A 17,301-nucleotide genomic window follows, 5' to 3' on the forward strand; every position below is an offset into this window, starting at 1 on the left:
AGACACCTCCGGTCAGCTTCCATCTCTCTCGCAAACACCCCGTTGATCCGTCAAGCCAACAGCGGAGGTGGCTCATTCTCGCACCTGCCAGCCAAGACTTGTAACAACTTCCCCCTGCACCTCAAGACTGCACCATCACTCCAGCAATTCAGAAGAGAACTAAAGACCTGGGTGCACAAATGATCATTCCTCCATGCAGCAACATGCAGCTCCAGCACCTTGAGACCCTCACTGGTGATTTGCCGCACTCTATAACTATCTGATTAATTGACTGATTGATTTTATTTACATGCACCTTGTGTGAAGGCTCTTTTGTAACGCTCAGTGTATTTGTTATGTGCAAGGGCTGTAACAATGATTTACACATTTCCTTAGTGATAAGCATGACTGTTCATTGCGAAGCAACCCAAGGGTGAGCGCAGGTTATACTATCAGTATAATCACCAACCCCTGATGGGAGTGGTAGGTTCTGCCTGGCTATGGCCTCACCTCAGCCAACCAGAGCATGCCACCTTCAACACTCACTCTACTCTGCAACTCTGGGCTCTCTGCCACCGAGCTCTCCACCACTCCATTCTGCACCACTACACTCTGTGCCACTACATTTGATGCCACTGCACTCTACTCTGCACCACTCTATTCTATGCCACTCTGCTGCACTCTATGCCACTGCACTTGACACCACTACATTATACACCACTCTACACAGCATCATTCCACTCTATGCCACTACACTCTATGCAACTCTACCCTGCAGTACTCCACTAAATGCTACCATACTTTACACCACTGCACTCTACATCACTGTATGCTATGCAGCTGCACTCTACGTCACTGCAGTTGATGCCACAGCACTCTAGGTCACTCCACTCCACACCACTGCACTCTACCCCAGTCCACTCTGTGCCACTCTAATCTACTTTGCCCCACTGCACTCTCTGCCACTCCACTCTATGCAACTGTACTCTATGCCAGTCTACTGTACACCACTGTACTCCAATCTGCACCACTCAACTCTATGCCACTTCACTCTGCTATGAAACAATACTCTACAGCACTCTACTCCACTCTGCCCCACTCCACTAAATGTCATTTTACGTATGGCTCTCCACTCTACACTGCCGACTCTACTCTTTGCCACTGCACTCTGTGCCACTCTACTCTACCCCAATATACTCTATGCCAATGCACTCTACACCACTCTACTCAAAACAAATGCACCCTACACCAAGTACACTACACCAATCTACTCTGCACATCTGCACTCTATGCCACTATACTCTACTCTGCCACACTCTACTCTACTCCACTGCACTCTATGTCACTACACTCTATGCCAAGATATGCTTTTGCACTCTACACCTCTGTACTATACACCACTCTATTCTCCTCTGCACCATTGCACCCTATGCCACTCTTCTCAACATCGGCTGTCACTATCCCACCCTCGGGATTACGACCCTGCCTACCGCCATAGTTTTCGAGCTAAACTTACCGCCACGAAAACCATGGCGGTAGGCACTGTCAGTGCAAGGGAATCCCTCCCTAGAACTGATAGGGGTCTCCCCCCTCCCAGAGTCCTCCCCCAGCCTTCCCCTCCCGCTCCTTCCCCCGCACATATACACACCCACACTCGCACACACATACACACATGCACACACAAACATACCCGCCCACGCATGCACACATACATACCCACACACCACAACACACACCAACATAGCTTGTCACACACATGCATCCACAACAGACAGCACTCACAATCACTCATTCACGCATGCATCCAACATGACTCACACCTGCATGCACGCATACCAAAACATACACACCCCCTGACATACACACACCACCCTCCACCCCCCTCCCCGGTCGGAGAACCCGACTTACCTGCTAGCCGGGGGTCCTATGGCTGGAGACGGTCCGTGGCGCTGCTGTCAGCAGCAGCGTCTGCCAGCAAACACAACGCCAGGTTGTATCATTGCTCATGATACTGTTGGCGGTGTTTTGCTGATGTGGCGGTGCTGCTGTCAGCAGCGCCACCTTACCGCCATACGCCGCTATGACCGTCAGCGGTGTTCCGCCAGCATTCTGGTGGAATACCATTGGTGGTCATAATACGCGTTGACGGCTGGTAGCCATGGCGGCTGTATGTTGGCGGCTGTCGGCGTGGCTGTCGGCGTGGCTGTAGGCGGTCAATACCGCCAATGCTGTAATGAGGCCCTAAATGTGGCATACATACCAACAGTCCTTGAAGACAGTAGTTTTATACACAAAAAAGCTCATATGTTAGCTTTCTTCATGACTAAATGCAATTCACTTGAATACCAGTCAGAAGTAAATAACAATATCCCAATCTGTGTCTAACAGCAGCGGTTTGTACCCTCTTAAAGTGGTGGGGCAAGTAAAGTGCCCCACCAATTCGCAAAAAAAAAAAAAATCACCCCTCCCTCCAAAACCCCAAAGTAAACTACCCCTCCATCCTAAATCCCAAGTAACACTAACTATAACACAAACACTACACTTACATGCATTACACACATGCATTACACAAACATTACACATTCAAAATCTTCAAAAAGGCACCCACAGGCCGAGCGTCCTCCTCCGTGTGCTTCTACTCTCCAATAAAGGAAGAGCTCCCCTAACCAATCCAGACGCTGCTCTCAGCTGTAAACCAGCATGAGAGAAGCACCTAGATTGGATGGAGCATCTTAGCTGGACGCTGCTGCAGGCCCTGAAGGGTTGTGTCTGGTCTCTACCCAGCTGTCTTAGACATCTGACAGGAGAGCTTCATAGGGTGCATGTCACTTTGGCCGGTGCAAAGCGTGGGTAGTGGTGGGTATGCGTGTGTGCATGTGTGTATATGTGTGCACGTGTGGGTGTGTATATGTGCGGGGGCAGGATTGGAAGGGTGGGGGAGGACTCTGGGGAGGTGGGCAGGGGATACCCCTATCAGTGCCAGGGAAGGGATTCCCTGGCACAGATAGTGCTCACCGCCATGGTTGTCGTGGTAGTAAGTTTGGCACGAAAACCATGGCGGTAGGCAGGGTCGTAATCCAGAGGGTGGGACTCTGACGGCCGCCGGGCTGGAGACCGAGGTCTCCAGCCCAGCGACCGTTACCACCCTGGCGGTCGGTGTGTTAAAGTGGCGGTCTTGGATGGCGGTAACCGCCAGGGTCCAAATCCCATTTTTGTTACCGCCGGCCTATTGGCGGTATTACCGCCGCTTTAACACCAACCACCAGGGTTGTAATGAGGGCCTAAATCTATAGATGTAACAATTCCTTCTTATCAAAGACGTCTCTGGGTTATGTGGTAAATTATTACTGATTGCAACTGTTAAAAACCCTGAAACATTGATGTATCTTAAAACTTTACATTATCACGTCTGCTACCTAACGGCAAACAAATTGATGTACATCGTCAATACACTATATCAAACTTTCAAATCAATCATTCTTGCACACATTCCTAACTCTGTTCTTCACTGTCACGTTGTTCACTTACAATTAATTTTATTATGTAGAACATGCTCTAAAATAACTTGCTTGTAGGCACACTGAATAAGGGAGACACCATGATTGGCCAAGGGTAACACATTATTGGACCATTGAAGGAGCTGGGTTTCAATGCAGGTCTCATGGTGCCTAATATTTAAACCAAATATCCTTAATGCCTTCTCACATGATTTTATGTTATGAATTCAAAAAGATGAACAATGTAATTCAGTCTTTATTTTTTCGATGCAACAAATGGTAGCTCCCATCAATCAACATGTGCGTGAAGCAGTGTGTAAAGTCCACAGCATAGAGAAGCTAGGAAGTCACCTGTTAGGTTAGCAACACATTTTGCAAGTCCTGGAGTTTTAGCCAAGAGCACCTTCTGTTCTGGGATTCTAGGGATAACATGGCATTAACTTTTGTTGATGACCTATTCGGTTGGCTGCATTAAAGGCTTTGTGGTTTGTCACCTACTGGTGTGGGGTTGTTTCACAGGATGTGATCACATTCCTAGTTATTAGAGGTGTAACTTGTTTATAGTTAATTATGGCACACAAATATTTCGAGAAGGACCATTATAAAAAGGAAGAAGTTCTGTGACGTTGCACATGCATACAGAAAAAGTACAGTGGTTTAAACCCATTTCTGGGCCATTAGGGCGGTCATTATGAACACGGCGGTTCGGCCCGCCATGCCAGCAGTGGTGGCTGAAGCCGCCAGCCGGCATGGCGGGCCGAACCGCCACATAATGATATGGATGATCCTGCCACCAGGCAGCCTGGCGGCGGGATGAAACACCATCTGCCAGGGTAGCTCTGCCAGGAAAAGGCTGGCGGAGGGGGTGCCCCGGGGCACCCCTGAGGGTCCCTGCACTGCCCAAGCTCTTTGCATAGACAGTGCAGGGGACCCCGTGCAGGCTCCCATCGCACATGTCACTGCCAAATTTACATGCGCCACTGATGCTGCTGCACCCGCCGCACACCAACATTGGCGGCGGCTCCTCATGGTGCCGCCCTCAATGTTACGGCGTGTTCCCCGCCTGGCCGGCGGGCGGAGACAGTGTCTCCGCCCGCCGGCCTGGCGGGGAAACATTATACGGCCGGCGGGATTTCCAGGAGGCTGGCAGTCGATGGAAAGACCACCAGCCTGAACACGGCGGGAAATCCTGCCGTGTTCAAAATGACCGCCAATGTTTGCACAAAAGGGGCAGTGGCGTAACAAAAAGTGACTAACCCCCAACAACGTATGCTGAAGGGCCCACACACTCACATCATTAGGGACTGAGGGAGCCCCCTCCAGTATGGGTAAGCCTGCCCCCTCCCACCCACTCCAAAGGGTCTCTGGGGTCTTCTCTTACATCCCTAAAAAGGGCTAGTTACTGATGTTTATATAATTACACAGACACACCATCTTTGTTCTGCTAGATATACATTGTCGTTCTAAATATCACATATAACACAGTGTAATGTCACACATAAGTAAAATTAAAGCATGATAATGTCACTCATGAGCATGTAGAAAACTCAGCAGCTATGTTGGTGTCCCAGTCCGACCCTGCAGACTGGGGAGCGATTTTTTTTAACGCAAGTGAAAACTCACGTTAGACCTGATTTTTGGGGATTTCACGTATTTCATATAATTTTTGTTCTCAACACTGTTATGTTTTCACATCGTTTTCACTAATATAAGACTGGTTTGAACAGAAAATGTTTTGCAGAAAATGTCTTGGGGGAATTGTGAAACTTGATTTATGCCATAGTTAAAAGACATTTTCTGCTTGTGTCAGTCTCCCTCCCATATATTCCCGACTGTACGGGAGGTGCACCCTGGTGCACAATTTCATGCACATGACAAGAGTGTGAATCTGTGTATTAGGTGACCAACCTTAGTCACGATGCACTAAAGGAAAAGCAGGTAAAAACTACAACATCATTGCTATGCAGATGTGTGTTTTTTTCATTGTCTAAGTAAGTGATATGCTTGTATCGGGACATAGTCAGTGACATGAGTTCTTTAAAGTGTAAAAGGCCATTTATTAGGACAGGATTGCCTTAAATACTATAAACATTATCATTTAACTTTTAACTGAATTCAAACCCCCCACTCCCCGTCTTCTAGAACCTTCCCAGTCTTCTTATCACTCATCCCTCCAATAACATCTGTTCTTCCATTTTTTACCTCAATTTTACCCACACATCCTCCTTTTTCATCCATCCCCTGCCTGCTTCGTGCATCCCCCACTTTATCATCCTTCACCTGTTTCCTTTTTCCCCCTAGAAGGGTGGCCAAGCCCGCATCTGACAATCCACCCTCCCTCACCTACTGCCACACAGCACAAACCCGATAGGCGTTTTTCTGCCCCACCAGCGAAACCCGCTGCAACATTGCCTGCTCAAGCGCTATCCCGGAGCCACATCTTTTCCCCTCACAAGTCTCCAAACAGCAATCTTAGTTCCATGAGGTAATACGCATTCCCCAGTTCAGAAAGGTCCACACCATCAAACTGAAACAGCTCATCCATTTCCTCTTTGATGTCCTCATGTCTCAAAACCTTGATCCCATGTGCCCCGCAAAAAACCCTCATGGCTCTATTGAGCTTTCTCCTTGCTCTCTCCACAGCCCCATGTTTCAAAGCCCCTCTCCATTTCCTCGGAGGTACAAACTCGGTCCATATAATGCATGTTCCACGTATCCTTTGGCAGAGCAACTCAAGATCTCGTTGCATATGTTGCAGCAGGGTGAGCCCAGAAAGTTTCATTTCCCCCCAAATTCAAACACAGCATATCTGGACATCCCCAATTGGGTAGCATTGATGTCAGAAAAGGAAGCAAATTGCTCCTCCTCATGCCACTTTTTCCCCACCATAATACTTCATGCCGTCCACTTGACAATCCCAAAGAATGTCCATATATCTGTCGTTCTGCCTACTTCGCTGCCCAATGGACAAAGAAATGCCCGACCAACCGAGTGACCGTCTTCCCTTTGCTGGGGCCATCCACGCCACAATCTTTCACATTCTGACATAACGTACGCAACACCGTGACCTCCACCTGCCTATACGCCTGATAGCTGACCAGTACCAACCCAGCTGCGCTGCTGCAGTGGCAGCCCCAATCCGAAAAGAATGCGTCCCATAGCACTGCGCTCGGTGCCCCACTCTCCTCAGCACCATATGCAAATCAGTTTTTAACTGAAAAGCCGTGACCTTTGTGCCATTCGCATGGCTAACAACACCTGCATCACCCATCAGCCATGTTGCCCTGAAACTGATCCATTCGACAATCGGAAAGGCCGCTGAGTTCCCCCCTCTGCTCAACCATACCCACTTCCCATTCCCCAATTGGTCAGACTTCCATAGCCAGATCCCCAGGCGTTCTTTCTGCAAGCAAATCTCACTCTGTCGCACCCCCACTTCTTGCCCCAACCCCAATAACTCTGACACCCAGAACGCTCCAAAAAACATCCACACCATGCACAAACGAAACAACGCCAGTTCACGCGGATCCACACAACAAACCGGTAGCACATGCAACAACTCTAGCAACAACTCAAACATAATAGGTTCCCTTGCTGCTGTATCATTTTCCGCCCGCACTCTCCCCTACCCTTTCACCATGCAACCTAAAATATCCTCCTGCACCGGGTCACAATCAAAAAACAATTTTCCATAAAAGGAAACACCTGCCAATTTTCCCCAATCGTTGCAGGTGATAAACCTTTCTGAATCAAGAAAAGAACAAAACGCAAAGCACGGGCCCGCAACATATCCACACTCTGACCCCAAATACCCCCCTCCCACGTCTCAAAATTCTGAAATTTCAACCAAGCCAGTCGGTAATTCTTCCGTGTTGAATCTGCTAAGGACTTCTACACCAGCCCAATGACCATCACGCCCCCATTCCCAAATGTCAGCTGGGACTGTGGCCTTGACTCGCTCTGCGCCTGGCACCAGACTGTGAAACCGATGCCACTGTGAACGAGACAGAGAATCTGCAATGGCGTTGTTCACCCCAGCAACTTGTTCTGCCTTAAATATCACATTTAAAGATAAACATTGCAGCATAAAACATCTCAACAAATGCAACACTCTCAAATCCTTGGCCTTCTGTCTGTTCACCAACTCCACTACTGTCATGTTGTCAACATGAAAAACTATTGTTCTGTTGGCAAGTTCATCACCCCAAACTGTCAAAGCGACCAATATCAGGAAGAACTCCAAAAAAGCAATACTTCTACCCTGTGTCAACCAAGCCGCCGGCCACTGTTCCGCGCATCACCTGCCATTCCAAAACAGACTAAAGCCCGAAGCTCCAGCCACATCTGAAAAGATCTGCACTTGCCAAATCGTGTCTTCCTCCTGAAAGGTCATGGAAACACGATTTAAGCTGGCCAAGAGGTTTTCCCACACCCTAATGTCCTCTCGAAGCCCCACTGATGCTCGGCTCCTGTGATGGGGAAGTGACGCCCCTGACACAGCCAGCCCCAATCTTCTACAAAATGTCCTGCCCCCTTGCACTACCCTGCATGAAAAATTGAGGAAACCCAACAGGTGTTGAGCCGTACGCAAATCAATCTTGTGCAAAACTCTCACCTGTCTCAAGAAGTCCAACATCTCTGTCACTTTGCCTGCTGGCCAACGAGCCACCAACGCCTCAGTGTCCAATTCGATCCCTAAAAACGTCAAAATACAACTGCGGCCTTCTGTCTTCTCTGGGGCCAATGGTACCCCCATTTATTTAGCTAAAACCTCAAAAGCACCCAACGCCTTACTGCATGCCAGTGACCCCGCTCTTCCCACAAAAAGGAAATCATCCAGATAGTGTGTCACTTCGCTATGATCCCACGCTTTCACAAAGACCCACTGCAGAAAAGTTCTAAATGCTTCAAAAAGCACACATGAAATAGCACATCCCATAGGAAGAACCCTGGCAACATAGATTGCCCCATCCAGTTGCATGCCTAATAAGGAAAAATCTTCCGGGTATATGGGCAAAAGCCGGAATGCTGCCTTAATATCGATCTTCCCCAGCTCCACCCCTCTACCGCACCCGTGAACGAGCCGAATGGCATCATCCACTGACGTGTACACCACCCTAGTATTCTCTTGAGCAATAAAATAATTCACAGAAGCCCCTTCGGGCCATGACAAATGATGAATAAGGCGAAACTCGCCTTTACTCTTTTTAGGCACCACGCCAAGCAGGGAAATCATCAATGTGTATAGAGGCCAGTCAAAGAAAGGCCCCGCAATCCTACCTTCTGCCACTTCTTTCACTATTTTGCTAGCAACTACGTTCAGTAGGGTTTTTGCAGACAGCAAATTGTCTGCCCATCGTTTTTGCCTCGGCCCTTGGTACCCGATCCGAAAACCTTCTTTAAATTCCCACTCCAATTTGCATGCTATGTCCCTGTCCGGATACATACGCAACCAAGGGAGCCCTAGCTGACCTCCACTGCTCTGCTGGACTTGCAAGAGAGAAACACACCATGACTGGGTGTCTACCCCCGCATTTGGAACATTTCTGTTTAAATTTGCATGGTTGGCGGGAGCAGAAACTTTTGTTAAAGTTCCAGCATGCCCCCGACGCGGACAATTGTGGTCGTTGCAGAGCCCCCGTCCCCTCTTGGGCGGGACACGCCTGAAAGGGTTTGTACAGTACAGGGAGCCCGCTAGCCGTGTGTGTGGATGCCACCGAGTGTGAAGACGCCATCCACTGCTTCCAGAGTTCCAGATCAACATCCCCCCATGGCTTCTCGGGATCAAGCTGACCCTCACTCTGAATTCCTCATCGTAATTCAACCAGGCAAAATCCCAAAAATGTATCTGCGCCTTGCGTATAATATCCATGTATTTGAAAAGCGCAATAGCTCTGTCAGGAAATTTCTCACAATAAATGCTGGCGTATATCAAGAACGCAGACGTCCAGTTATCCATCGTAATTGGCACCCTGGGCCTACGTGCTAACTCCCATTCTTCCTCTTTTGAGCCCTCTTTGGCCTCAATATCCCTATGTAATAACTTAAACACATCCAAGGAATTGTGGCGCCCTATCCTGGCCTTTGTTTTTTCGGCCACGTGAGATCCCAAAGGCATCGTCAATCCCATATATGGGAGCCATTTTCTAAGCCCCTCTCCACTCTTTTCATCTGCCTCCTTCCCTACCTCTGTCACCGCCCCCGCTTTGTCCCCCGTTAAGGTGACATCCCCCACTTTTGCTGTAGCGTCCTCCACCTGGCCGCACCAACACCAGGTATGTTGTGTGTACAGTGATCGCCCACTCCCACTGATTTGTGCATGTTTGACACAATTTTATTTGAACTCTCGCCCCATACTGACCACCACTCTCCTTTACCTGTAAAACTCGTTGTCTTCCCACATGCCATCCTCTGGGCTGGGCGAGACTTCTCACCCCTACCATAGGTCATCCTTGCCACACCTTCCTCCGCTTGTTCCTGTAACACAATACTTGAAGAGGGGGTTGCGCCGCTCTTGCACCCATCCCAACTCCCGCTCTCGCTTCCCCCCTCGCCATCGTGTAGCTCTCCTTCTTCCCAATCGTCAGACTCATCCCCTTAGTCCAAGTCCACTTCTTCCTCCTCGTACTCCACTCAGTCATCCTCCACACTTTTCCCATGCAAATTCCCATACGCTGGCTCTTTTGAGTAGCCCTCAAGGCGCTTGCCATACGTGCACCTTGCACGTTCCTGCGGTGTAGAGAAGGCCGTCGGAGACCCCTCTAATGCTTCAGTCCAATGTCCTGGAGCCGTATTGCGCTCCATTGGCGCCTCCTTCCTTCTGCCAGTCTCTTCCACTGGCATCGTCCCCCCGCACCACTTGTGACTGTGTGCGCTAGCCTCTTGCCTACTCCCCTGGGAAACCCACACCCAAGTACCTGTCCCTCCTTCATGACACCTGAGGGGCCCTGTGCACCTTTGCCAGCTGTCCGTCTGGAGCGGTGTGCCTTATCAAGGGCCTCTTCCCTCTCCTTACATAGTTGCTCCCACCGGTCCTCCATCTCCTGCACCACCCTTCTCTGCTCCTTAATCCTGGCCTCAATATCGACTGAGGACCAGTCCTGAACGTCCTGCCTGCCTATAACCCTGCCCAGTGATGCCCTGCTGGCACCCCTGGAGGCCCGCCTGGCCCCCTGGTGCTCCGCACCTCTCCCCCTCGCCTACTGCCCCGCCTGAAGTGCACCTGGTTCCTCCTCCCACTGGGGCTCCCTGCCCTACGCTTGCAGGTAGCCTTTCTGCCCCTGCCTGGTCTGAGCCCCCCTGCAACCCCTAGCACATCAGGGAGGGGGCCAACCTGCCTGACTGGCGCCCCCCCTTTGCCACTGGCCTGGCCTTTGTTGGGCCCATAGCTACTGTGGCCCTCTGTGCCACCTTCCTGCACCTCATGCCCATCTGCTCCAGGTTCCTCCGGCATATTGATGTTGGGCCCCGCCCCTTTCCCCCCAAGACCTCGTCCATATCTAAATGGGGGCCCCCCGCCTACCAGCAGAGCCGTAGTATCCATGCAGTACCTCCTCCCTCCTCCCTCTTCCCTCCACCCCCCAACATCGCAGTATCCGTCATGGACCCTCGCGGGGGCGAAACTTAAACCGCGGAAGAGGACGCACCCGGTCCCTTCCCCGCTGCTTACCTCCTACGCTTCGCCCTATCAGGCGAAGTACACGCGGCCACGGCGCCAGCAACGCCGCTGGAAGCTGCCCTCATGGTGCGCATCATTCCGACCCAGGCCTGGTCGAGGACACCAGGCCTGAAAAGGTCGGCGTGGCCGGCTTCACCCAGCAGGCGAAGCGCAGCCCTAACGACAGCAGCGTTGTGACTCTGAGCCATGGCGCTGCAGATGAAAACTAAAGCTCACTCGAGGCCTCACCATTAACTGCTCCCAGGGGACCGGACCTCAACAACTTCCCACCGTGCTGACGGTTGGCGCGGAAGAGGCTGGTCCCGGCGCTTCATTAACTTAAATATGCCTTCCATGACCCAATCCCATGGACCCCTTAACCAATGCTGTCCACCCCTCATCACTTCCCTCCCGAAAGTCCCTGTGGAGAGACTAGACTGCGTCTGCTCTTCACAGTGCCCCCTATTGCGCACACAGCAGATGAAACCACATCTAGAGATAGAGATACAGCAGAGTGATACCTGAATCAAATACTTTCCTGGCCAGTACCGACAACGCTATCCCGGGGCACTGTCATCCCACAGTAGTAACCTTATTGTGACCTCGACTTGTTTGCAAAAACTACCCAGGATCTCAAATAGGGAATTCTGCATGGAGTACAGAAATTTAGGCAAGTATATCATTTTGTAGAGCACTCCATGCCCTAGCAGGTATAATGGTAGTTTACACCTACATCCTACTTCCCTCTTGTAGTCATTTAGCAGCCTGCCCAAGGTTGTTATCAAAAAAGAGCTGGCGTCCCTGATCACATATACGCCCAGATATCGGAACCCCTGCTCCTCAATGGGAACACCCAGACTTCTCCCAGTTCATACACAACCCAGAAAAAGAGCCAACGATATCAAAGACCTCCAGTATTCTAGTTATGTAACATTCTGGCTCAGCTAGGTATAGGAGGACATCATCCGCATTTAGCAAGATGACATCCACCCACTCGTATTCTCAGCAGAGTCTATGTACCAGGGCATCCTTATGTATCCGGTTCTGTTGTTCTTTGTGAAGAGGAGTGGGGACAGGGAGCAACCCTAACTTCTTCCCCTCCCCAAAGCAAACTCCGTTGATAGTGTGCTGTTGCACCTTAAATGGGCTGTGGGGCAGGTATACAAGAGACAAAGACAAGTCAGAAAAGAAGGGCCGAAGCCTATTCTTTCCAGTAGGGCCATTAGATCGGACCATTGTAAAGAACCAAGTGCCAGATGTAGGTAAGTTTGGGATTGCGACTCGCAAATTGCGAGTTGGAGCGACTCGCAATTTACGAGTCAAAATCCCATATGCAGAATGGTGTCCCTGACACCATCTGCGAATCGCAAGGGGTTCGCAAAGACCCACCTCATTAATATTAATGAGGTGGGTCGCAATTTGCAACCCCCTTGCGATTCCCTGCACTCACGGGGATCGTGGCCTGCTGGAGACAGCAGACCACCATATCTGTGACTGCTTTTTTAATAAAGCAGTTTTTTTTTTGTATTGCAGCCCGTTTTCCTTAAAGGAAAACGAGTTGCAATACACTCAGGAAAATGAAACCATTTGTTTTCATTTTTTCAGAGTAGGCAGTGGTCCATTAGACCACTGCCTACTCTGAAAAAATATTTTTTGCGGTCACAAAGCAATTCTGCATCGCGGTGCGACTCGCAAATAGGAAGGGGAACACACCTTCCTATTTGCGAGTCGCATTCCCATTTTGCGAGTCGGTACCGACTCACAAAATGGGAATGTGCATCGCAATGCCCGTTTTGCATGGCGCAAACTGCCAATTTCGCAGTTTGCGCCATGCAAAACGGTTCCTACATCTGGCCCCAAGTGCCATGATCCGCATCCGGTGCCAGCAGCGCTGCTGATTTCCACAGATGGCCCCCAGGCTAGACAGCCAAAAAGGTGTCAAAGACTGTGTCTGGTTGATCTGTAGGAAATAAAGCCTTATTGGCCCGGGGTGAAAATAGTATAGATCACTGCCAGCAGGCGATTTGCCAGGACCTTAGCTAGGACCTTTGTTTCGATACTTGAGGAGAGAGATGGGTCTGTATGAAGAACATGTTTCAGGGAGCTCACCTTGCTTATGGGGTAATGCTATGTCTGCCTGTCTAAGGTCTATGGGCAGTTTCCCCTCTGACCTTGCCTCCATGTGCATCATTTGAAGTGGTTTCACTACTTGTCTTTTACTATAGTCTGTGTGATTTGGTTCTAAATATTGACCTGGTTTCCTGGTGTGCCAATCTATGGTAGACTGCTCTTGTGGTTTCTGTTTGGGCAGCCAGCTTCTCATTTGATTTCGCCACATACCTCCCACACCAATAGCTGTTCCTCCAGCTTCCTACAGGCACGCTCTCTCACTCTTCTTGCTTACCGTATGTGATATCAGCCGGCCACATATCACTGTTTTAAATGTCTCCCACATAATAATTCCAGGTGTCACCAAAACCTCGTTCTCTTTAAAGTATGCCTCTGGGACCTTCTGCATAAAGTGTTAGGACCCATGGGCCTGATTTAGATATTGGCAGACAAGTTACTCTGTCACAACGGTGATGGATAGCCTGTCCGCTAAAATCTAAATACCATTATATCCAATAGGATTTCAATGTTGGCAGCTGGGATGTCCGCCACCATTGTGATGGAGTACCTTGTCTGCCAATATCTAAATCAGGCCCTATGTATCTAGTCTCTCTCATCCAGGGCCAGCATATGATATGGGGTGAGTCAGTTGCATATTTACCGTACAGTAATATGAAATACCTTGTGGTAAATACCCCACATTTCTGCACCTACCCACTTGCACCTACCCTTCTCGCTGGGACCAGGAAGTAGTCAGCCTGGGGCATTGATTGCAACGCATCAGCGGCATAACAGTATTTTTTCTTATTTGGCTCTAAATATTGACCTGGCTTCCTGGTGTGCCTGTTTATGGTAGTCTACTCTAGTGGCTTCTATTCAGGCAGCCAACTTCTCATTTTGTTGAGCCACATACTGGGCCACCCACGCCAATAGCTATTCCTTCAGCTCTCTGCAAGTCTGCTCTCTCTCCCTCTTCTTGCCTCATGTATGTACTATTAGCCAACTACATATTATTGTGTTATATACCTCCCATATAATAATTTCAGAAGTCACTGAATCCTCATTCTACTTAAAGTATGCCTCCATGACCTCTTACATAAAGCTTTTGATGTATGTATGTATTGGGCATTTATAAAGCGCAGGCCCTCGGGCATCGAAGCGCTAACTGGGTGAGGCAGTAAAGACCTAAGCAAAAGAGCTCTCAAACTTATTGAGGAAACAGCCATGTCTTGACCAGTTTCTTGAAAGTTAAATGGTTGTGTTCTTGCCTTATACTCAGTGGAAGAGAGTTCCAAATTTTAGCAGCTGCGATAGTGAAAGCTCTGTCACCCCATTTTACTTTCCTAGTACGGGCTATTTGAATTTGATAGGCACCGGCTGAACGCAACAAGCGATTAGGCTTATGTCATTTCAGTTTGGTGGTTAGTGTTGTAGGCCCAATCCCATGAGCAGCTTTATGAGTGATGCAGAGAGCCTTAAAAGAAAGCCGATGGATGATCGGAAGCCAGTGTAGATCTTTAAGGCCCCTCTTAACAGAGGCCCCACGAGGTAATTTTAGTAGCAGCCTGGCAGGCGTATTCTGCATCATCTGAAGTCTGTGCAGAGATTCTTTATTTAGATTAAGTAAAAGCGCATTCCCATAATCCAATCTGGAAATGACCAGGGCCAAAATGACGGTGGTTCTACTGGTCTGAGGAATAAAAGGGAGAATTTTTTTTAATTTCTTCATTGTCCACACACAGGACTTAATTATCATATTCACCTGAGGTTTAAATGACAATTGCTCATCGAACACTACTCCTAAATTTCTCGAGTGAGACCGTGGAACAGGAAGCGTCCCACACACTTACGGCCACCAGCTAGAGGTCCAATGTACCCTGTCAATTCCGAAGCACAAAATCTCGGTTTTTTCGCAGTTGAGTTTCAACCAGTTGGACTTCATCCAATGACTGACTGCCGTCATACAGGCGTTGAAGCGAATAGCCACTTCTTCAAGATCATTATCAATAGGGATAATGATTTGAGTATCGTCAGCATAAGAAGTAGGAATGAAGCCAAAAGAACGAACCAACTCCGCCAGCGGTGCCACGTACAAATTAAACAACGTCGGGCTCAAAGAAGAGCCCTGAGGGACCCCACACGGCAAAAGATAGGGAGGAGACCTAAAATCGCCACAGCTAACTGTGGCCCACCTGTCAGATAAAAAAGATCCGATCAATTTGAGAGCCTGGTCTCTAATGCCTACCTGATATAGGCGGTCTAGCAGGATATGGGGAGCAATGGTGTCAAAAGCTGCTGACAAGTCCAATAGCACCAGAAAGACCCCCTGCCCCTTATCCACCAGTCTGCGTATAGTATCAGATGAAGCAATGAGAGCAGATTCAGTACTGTGGGCTTTCCGGAAACCATGTTGCGAGTTCTCCGTTGTGATGGAGTAACCTGTCTGCCGAGTTCTAAATCAGGCCCTTAGGCTGCAGGGCCTTAGGTGCCGAGCAGTACTGCCGCCATTGCTGTCCAGGTCATGGTTTTCAGAACTTCTACTTTTGAGCAGTGGTTTACTGGGAGCCAGAGCTGTTCTTGGTATCTGTGTTTTAGTCTGCCAGCTGACTTCTCAAGACTGAAATTTCTCAGTGCTTGAATAATTTATTCTTTCAAAGAGGCACAAATTTGCACCCTTCTCCCTTACTGACAAAATCTAATTTCCCCATACACCGAAGTTCAACCATTCGGCTAGAAACTCAGGCTCTCCTGAATTTACTTAAACATCCTGTATACGCAAAATTAAAATGCTCAATAAATGGTGTTGATATCATTTTAGCCGAAAATTGCCATCAGCTTGATGACGTACAGCAGGGTGTGTAGACAGTACCAAACGCGTCAATTATTGAGGCCAAAATACCCACCAGTGTGATGACATGCAATGTTGTAATGCTATCAGCGTTGTCATGGCCCAAACCGTCCGATGTGTTGGGACGATGCAGCTATTCTCAGCAAGTGGGCCATAAAATGATGATGTGCCTTTCATGCACCACCTAGGACTCACAAGCTGAGTCGAAAAGCAGTGCTCGTAGTTCACCATCACAAGCTCACAGGCAAACGGCACTCGAACAACAAGTAATAATAAGCAATAAGCAACTCTGCACCCGGCTGTGATCATCCCCCCACCTCTATCAGAGTAACATGGATGTGTGTTCAGAGAGGAACCGCCCCAGATGCCTCACTGTGACCAACATTTCAGGGCCCATCCCAGGTACTAACATGTGGTACAGGTGGTTATAAGTATTGTGTGTTGGCGAATGACAAGTGTACTCTCCCCCAACCCCCGGGTGTAGCACACACCATCCATCTAATGATTTTCTCATTTACTGATACGGAGTCCTAGGAGAGTCAGAAAGGTTCCGTTCTAAATCATGAAAGACATATTTCCCCCTCTGTTGAATGAAAAATTGCAAACTTTTAGAAAATCATGAGACAGACAGAAATATCTACACGTATAGAAACATGAACATTTAAATCTCTTCAATTGTTCTTCTTGGTGCTTTGATCTGTCGACCCAATCTGGTTACTAGAAGTGATGGTCACTAAGGGCCAGATGTAGCAAACTTTAGCGAGTCGCAAATGGCCCGATTCGCAATTTGCGACACAGCAAATTCGGAAATGGGATGCAATAATCCCATTTCCGACTCGCAAAATTCGACGCGAGCCGTTACCAACTCGCAAAATTTGCAACCCCATTTTGCGACCCGCAAATAGCAAGTCGCAATTTGCGAGTCGCAAACCATATGCAATAGCAACTCGCAAATTGCGACTAGTCGCAAAAAGCCCATTTTGCACTTCCAATTTACCACTAACTCAGAGCAGGTGGTAACCATTACCAAAGTATAAAAGGAGACCCAGAAGGCATCTGGGTTACTCAAGATGGCGGAGATATACCTGATAGCAGTGAGGAGGAGAGCCCTCGCCGCCCAGCAGAGGAGGAGGAGGAGCCAGAGACAGGAGAAGATATACAGAACAAGACAGACACTCTTCCAGCAAACTGAGGAGGAAATATATGATAAA

Source organism: Pleurodeles waltl, chromosome 3_2 (genome assembly GCF_031143425.1).
Source record: "Pleurodeles waltl isolate 20211129_DDA chromosome 3_2, aPleWal1.hap1.20221129, whole genome shotgun sequence".
Lineage (NCBI taxonomy): Eukaryota > Metazoa > Chordata > Amphibia > Caudata > Salamandridae > Pleurodeles > Pleurodeles waltl.